Here is a 7,501-nt window from a genome sequence, read left to right on the forward strand (position 1 = left end):
ACAAGGAGCAGTCCTGTGCAGGAGGAAATTCACTAACACCCACAGATATATCTTCTTCTTCATGGGCCCTCCACAGAGCCAGCTGTGGCCCCACCCCAGTCTAGGACTCTACTGTAATGATAACTCAGAACTGAAGTCATGAGGGTACAGTCTATCCTGTGTCACTGGTAACAGAGTCCCATTCTGACCATGTGCTTGGGCCACAAGTGCTGACCACATACTCACTTGGGGTACAAGTTGAACTTCATTTCCTCTGTGAAGTACTTCATGAAGCAGATCCCCTCTGAGTTGTGCAGTATCTTCAAGAGAGAGGCGGCTGCTTCTGTAGATAATGGAACAATGTGGCTCTCAGAAAAGCAAAGTGAACCATCTATAGCAGCATACATGTATAGGAATACATCATATACAGCACTGTGAATATTTTAAAGACATCATGTAAGTTTTCTTTGCTTGCCAATAGTGAGAGAAGTAAAGTCATGACATCCTCACCCACTGTTGTTAGCCTACTATTTTATCTTTGCTAATTACACAACATGCTTTTCTAGTAATGGAATGCTGCACAAGTAGCATTTATGTTCAATTGAAATCCATTTTCATTTCATATAAAATAAAAAAATGAAAAATTTTCATTTTATATAAAAATATTAAAAAATTCATATTTTAAAAATGGAATATGTGCAGCAAGTGTTTGCAAACTATATGGAGTGAAATGAATGTACACGCAAAGTAAAGCTCATACCCAAAATAACCCATTATACTTCAAAACTAAAATTTAAGGAAACTAAATATATTACAAAAAAATAAAAACCTATGTGATTTTAGACTTAATGTTGGGTGCGCGTGTGTGTGTGTGTGTGTTCATGTACTGGGGATCAAACACATGGCCTCACACATAATGGATCATCTCTCTAATACAGAGTGACATATCTGTCTCTTGGTCATTAGTTTTAACACATGCTACCTAAAGCTAATGGACAGAACAAATATACCAATAACATGGACTTATAAAATTAACATTATTTTCCAACTGAAGTGTTGCATACCTATGATCCCAATTACACAAAAGTCTGAGGCAGAAGGATTGTAAATTTTAGACCAGCCTTATGAAGACACTGTCTCAAACAAAAATACCAAAACAAGAACAAAAAAAGATGTAGGGATGAAACTCAGTGATTACTCATCCCTGGGTTCAATCTCCAGTGCCCAAACAACTGAAATAGAAAGTATAAAACCAGAAAATAGTTATACTTGATGATGCCCACTATCTTATCATGCTAGAAAATCATAAATTAAAGCAATAGTAAGGTAGCTTGGCACTGCAATTAGCACTGTAAAGTCTAAGAAGTCATTACATTGAAAAAGTAGGATATGGAACACCAGCATTTTCAGGCATTGCTGGAAAGACACATGATGCAGCCATTTTTGAAGATAGTGTGCCAGTGCCTTCTAAGGCAAAGCAAGTTTAATCTTTGACCCAACTCTGTGCCCAAAATTAAACTGCATTTGGAAACGTGCTTTGAAAAAGCATGCCTAACCAAAACTACCATGCAATTATGCCTGTTAGATCTATATATACTTAGATAAGATATTCAAATACCTTTCAGTAGCGGAATGAACAACCAATTCACAATAGAAAGAAATAAACCACAAAGTTACACAGAAACACAGATGCATCCTCTATTGTGTGGCTAAGTGCAATAAAACCAACTGAAGAGATAACATGCTGTATGGTGCACCTTTGATAACATTCTAGGAAAGACATAATTATGGTCCAATAAAAAGTTGCACAGGATGAGGTCCAGAAGGGCCCCCAGGGCAACAGAATCTGTCTAAATGGAATTGGGGTGCAACACTATCCTTATGCTTGGTTGTGTACAGCAATTCAAAAACTCCTTGACCACTTCTTGTGCAGATATTTGTGTAGACTAATTCATTTAGTGCTAATGGGCATTGTTTCAATCTCCAGCTTCTTTCTTCAACTTAGGTGGGGATTGGAAAGTTCCAAGGTTTTCATCAGGGTTTGATCTTCCTCATGATCACCCTCAAACTTGAAGCTACACAACAGATACAGTAAGTGTTCTTATTAGAGCAAAAGACCTTTCTATTACCCCAAACATTCTGTAAGATATAGGAGCCACTTGCGAGGAATAACTGGTTAGAGCACATTCCTCAATAATAAATGGTAAGGGTAGCTTATTTGACATCGACGTGATGGGGTAGATTCATCAATATTGAGTCATTGGTATAGATTTGTTGATATTGGTTTTAGGATAGGTTCATGAATATTAACTTGTTAGAGTAGGTTTGTCAATATTCTCTCATCATGGTGATATCACTGATATCACCTTGATGAGGTAGATTTGTTGAATTGTTTCATTGGTGTGCATTTTTTTGATATTGACTATTGGTGTAGATGCTTCAGTGTAGATTATCAGTTTTTACTCAACACTGTAGATTCATCAAATTTGAATAAACAGGGAAGATTTTTTGGTACTGATCAAGTGCAGTTTCATGAATATCAAATTTTGGAGATTCATCAGTTTTGTGACATCATTGTAGATTTATTGATATTGACTCAACTGGGTAGATTCATCACGTGAAAACATCTGTGCAAATCCATCAGTGCAAATTTGTCAATTTCATCACATAACTGTAGATTTGTTGATATCAATTGTCAATATTGATTCATCAATTTGGATCTTTTGAGATCAACTCATTGGTATAGATTCATCCATAATGATTGGTCAGTATAGATTCACCATGACCATGTGGGGTAGATTTATTGATATCAACTGGTTGGTGTAGTTTTGTTGATATTTTCCCTTTGTGTAGATTCATTAATATCAACTGGTCAGTGTATATTCATTAATATCAGCTCTTTGGTGTCAATTCATTATCAACTCATTGGAGTAGATGTGTTAATATCAACTTGCAGATTCATTAATATTGATTGGTCAATGTAGATTAATCAGCAGTTGGGGTATATTTGCCAATATCATCACATCAGGGTGTATTCATAGATATCAAACCATAGAGGTAGATTCACCAGTATCCACCCAGCAGGGTAGATTCATTGATATCCACCCATCAGCTATATTCATTCATATCAACCTATTAGGTAGATTCATCAATAATGTCTCTTTGGGGTAGATTGGTCAATATTGATTGAATCAAAGGGGTAGATTTGTCAATATCAACTCTAAGGGTAGATTTGTCCATTTTGATTTGATGGGGGGATTCACCAGTATTAACCCATCAGTGTAGATTCATTGATATTCACCCTTAATAGTAGATTCATTGATATTGATCTGGAGGTGTAGATTAATTTGTATTGGTTCTTCAGGGTAGATTTATTAATATCTACTGCAAGGGGTAGATATGTCCATATCAACTTGATGGGATAAATGTGTTGCAACTGACCTGTCATGGTATATTCCACAATATAAACTCAAGTAGGCATACTCATCAATATCAACTCATTAGTGTAGATTCATAGATAATGACTTAACAGGTTGATTCATTGATACTGTCCTTACTGATTTGTCAATGTGGATTTGTTGATATTGATATTGAACTTCAGATTTTTTAATATTGACTCAAAGGGTTATATTTGTCCATATGGACTTGATGCAATAGGTGCATACACATTGACCCATTGGGGTAGATTCATAGATATCAACTTGAAAGTGTAGATTCATTGATAGCAACCTGTCAGTGAAGTATCATCAATATTGACTCAACTGGTTAGATTTTTGAAATAGACTCGCTAGGGTAGATTCATCGATATTGGTGTATTGATATTGATTTGTGTGGTAGATTCATCAGTATTGACTCATTGGTGTAGATTTGTTGATATCAACCCATAACAGTAAATTTGTAGATATCAACTCAACACTGTAGATTCATCAATATTGACCTGTTGATGTAGATTTGTGAACATTGCCCCAAATGTAGATTTGTTGTTATTGACTTGATGATGTAGATTTATCAATATCTACCAGTTGGTGTAAATTCACTGATATCATCTCGAAGGTGTAGATTTGTCAACACTGACCCACTGGTGTAGCTTGATGGAATTTGACCTATCAAATGAGATTCTTTCATACTGATTTGTAAGGGTAGATACATCAATATTAATCTATCAGGGTAGATTCATTGATATTGACATATGGTAGATTCTTCAATATTGACCTGAAGGGGTAGATTCAAAGATATTGACCCATAGGGATACATTAATAAATATTGACACATTAGGGTAGATTCACAGATATAGACCCATCAAAAAATATCCATTGATAACCATCTTTTGGGTAGACTCATCTATATCGACCCTTCTGTATAGATTCATTAATATCCACTTGCCAGTGTAGAATTGTCAATGCCCACACATCATGGTAGATGCATCATTATCAACCTGTCAATGCAGATTGGTCAATATTGACACATCAGGGTAGATTCTTCAATATCAACTCTGGTTGTTGGATTTATCAATATTGACCCCTTGGTGTAGATTTTTCAAAATTGTCTTGTCAGTGTAGATTGATCAATATTGACTCTTCAGGTTGGATTCCTAGATATTGATGTATTGATATCAGATTGTCAATATATATTTGTCAATATTCACTTGATGGTGTAGATTAGTCAATGTTGATTCATCATGGTAGGTTCATCAATACCAACTCAGTGGTGTAGACTCATCAACATCAACCCATCATGGTAGAATTGATTATATCAGATCAAGTAGGACAATTTGTCAATATCTATTTATGAGTGGAGATTCATAGATATCAACTTTTCAGGATCCATTTATCAATATTGACCTGTTGGTGTAGATTCATTGATATCAATCCATCAACATAGATTCATCAGTGTCAGTCCACAGGGGTAGATTCATCAATATTGACAGATTGGGGTAAATTTGTCAATATTGACTGAGATAGATTTGTCAATACCAACTCAATTGTTTAGTTTGGTCAAAATCTACTCAACAGTGTAGATTCATCAATATCAACTTGTTGAATTATATTTATTGATATTGTATCAATATTGACTTGTCTATGTAGATTTATCAATATCAACCCATCAGTGTAGATTCATTGATATGGACCTGTAGGGCTAGATTCATTGCTATCTACCTGTTGGGGTAGATTTATTGATATAAACCCTTTGGTGTAGATTCATCAATATTGATTCATCTGGATAGATTTGTTCACATTGACCCAAATTGATGGATTCCTCAATATCAACTTGGATAGTTTGATTCATTGATATCAATTTGATTGCTTAGATTTGTCAAAATTGACTTGGTGTGAATTCAGCAATAATTCCACATTGGGGTAGATTCATCAATATTAATTCATCATGGTAGATTCCTCAATATTGACCTCTTGGTGTAGGTTCATAGATATTGAATCTTCAGAGTAGATTAGTTGATATAGACTTGACAGGGTAAATTTGTCAATAATGACCTCAGTATAGATTCAACAACATCGATGCTTAGTGTAGATTTGTTGATATCAACCTGTTACTTCAATTTGTCAATGTAAACTTGATGGAGAAGATTCCTTTATATTCACTCATTGACATAGATTCAATGATTCAAATTCATCAGGATAGATTTATCAATATTGATATGTCAATATCAATTCAACAATGTAGATTTGTTGATATTGACACATTGGTATAGATCCTTCAATATCAACTCCTCTGAGTATATACATTGATATTGACCCATTATGATAGATTCATCAATATTGGCCCTTCAGTATAGATTTGTCAATTTTGAATGGTCAGAATAGATTTGATGATATCAACACATTTGGATAGATTCATCAATATTGACTCTTCAGTGCATATCCATCAATACTGACTTTTCTCTGTAGATTTGTCCATACTGGCCCATTGGGTTAGATTCATTGATTATGATTTGAGGTCTATACATCAATATAAACTGTAGGTGTTGATTCATTGATATTGATGATTCTTTGGTCCTTTGATATCAACCTGTCAGGGTAGATTAAATAATACTGACTCTTCAGTGTAGATTTGTCCATATCAATTCAGTGGGTTAGATTTTTTTTATCAACTGAATGGGGTAGATTGACATTAACCCATAGGTGTTGACTTATCCATATCAACTTATTGGTATAGATTCATTGATATTGAACTTTCAGAGTTGATTCATCAGATATGAATTGTCAGTATCAATTAGTAGATGTAGTTTCATCAGTACCAAACACTTGGGATTCATTCATCAATACTGGCTCTGCCAAGTAGATTTGTCAATACCGACATGTGGGGTAGATTTGCTGATATTGACTCTTTGTTGTAGATTTGTTGATATTGAATAATTGGTGTAGATATTTTCAAATCAACTCATCAGGATAGATTCACTGAAATTGCTCAGCTGGGCATATCCATCAACTTTGACTCATCATTGTCGACTCTTCAGTGTCAAAACATTGGTCTAGATTTGTCAATATTGACTCAAATATGTAAATTCATTCATATAATATTGAAGATATAGATTCATAATTATCTACCCATCAGGGTAGATTGCCTGATGTTGATTTGTTAATATCAATTCTTCAGTGTAGATATGTCAATATTGATGGGGTAGATTTGTCAATATCTTCTCACCTGCATACTTACATTGACATCAACCCATCAGTGTAGATTCATCAATTATGACTTCTTGGGTTATAGTCCTTGATATCTACTAGCAAGTGTAGATTTGATGATATCGATATTTTGAGGTAGATTTGTCAATATCGACTTGACAGGGTATATTAGTTGATATCAACTTGTAAAGGTTCTCAATTTTAATGTTTTGATATCAATTTATCAATATGTTTGTCAGTTCCAACTCAACTGTATACATTTGTCAATATTAAGTGGGCATGGTAGATTCTTCAATATTCATAAGTTCATGTAGATTTGTCAATATCAAGCAGTCATTGTGAGTCTCTGCTATTGACTAAACTGGATATACTCTCATTGATGTCAACTCATCTATGTAGATTCATAAATAACAACTAGTCAGTGTAGATTTATCAGTATTGATTTGTTGGAATCAATCATTGATGTAGATTCATTGATATCAACTGGTGCAGTTAGATTCATTGATATGCATTCATCCAAGTAGTTTCATTTATATTGACCCACTGGAGTAGATTCATTAATATGAACTTTTTGAAAACTATTTGACAATGTATAGTCATTGATATTGACTGATCTGGGTATATTAGTTAATATCAACCTGTCTGGGTATTCATTGATATCAGTTCATCTGTGTAGATTTGTCAGTATTGACACATCAGGTTTGATTGTTTGATATCAGTTTGTCAATATAAATTCTTCATATTAGATTGGTTGATATCAACTCAACAGAGTAGATTTATCATATCAATTTGCTGGTATAGATTCATCAATACTGACATGTTGGTAGATTCATCAATATCAATTTGTCTGGATATTCATCAAATACTGACATGGGTAGATT

This window comes from Sciurus carolinensis, chromosome 11 (genome assembly GCF_902686445.1).
Source record: "Sciurus carolinensis chromosome 11, mSciCar1.2, whole genome shotgun sequence".
Classification (NCBI taxonomy): Eukaryota; Metazoa; Chordata; class Mammalia; order Rodentia; family Sciuridae; genus Sciurus; species Sciurus carolinensis.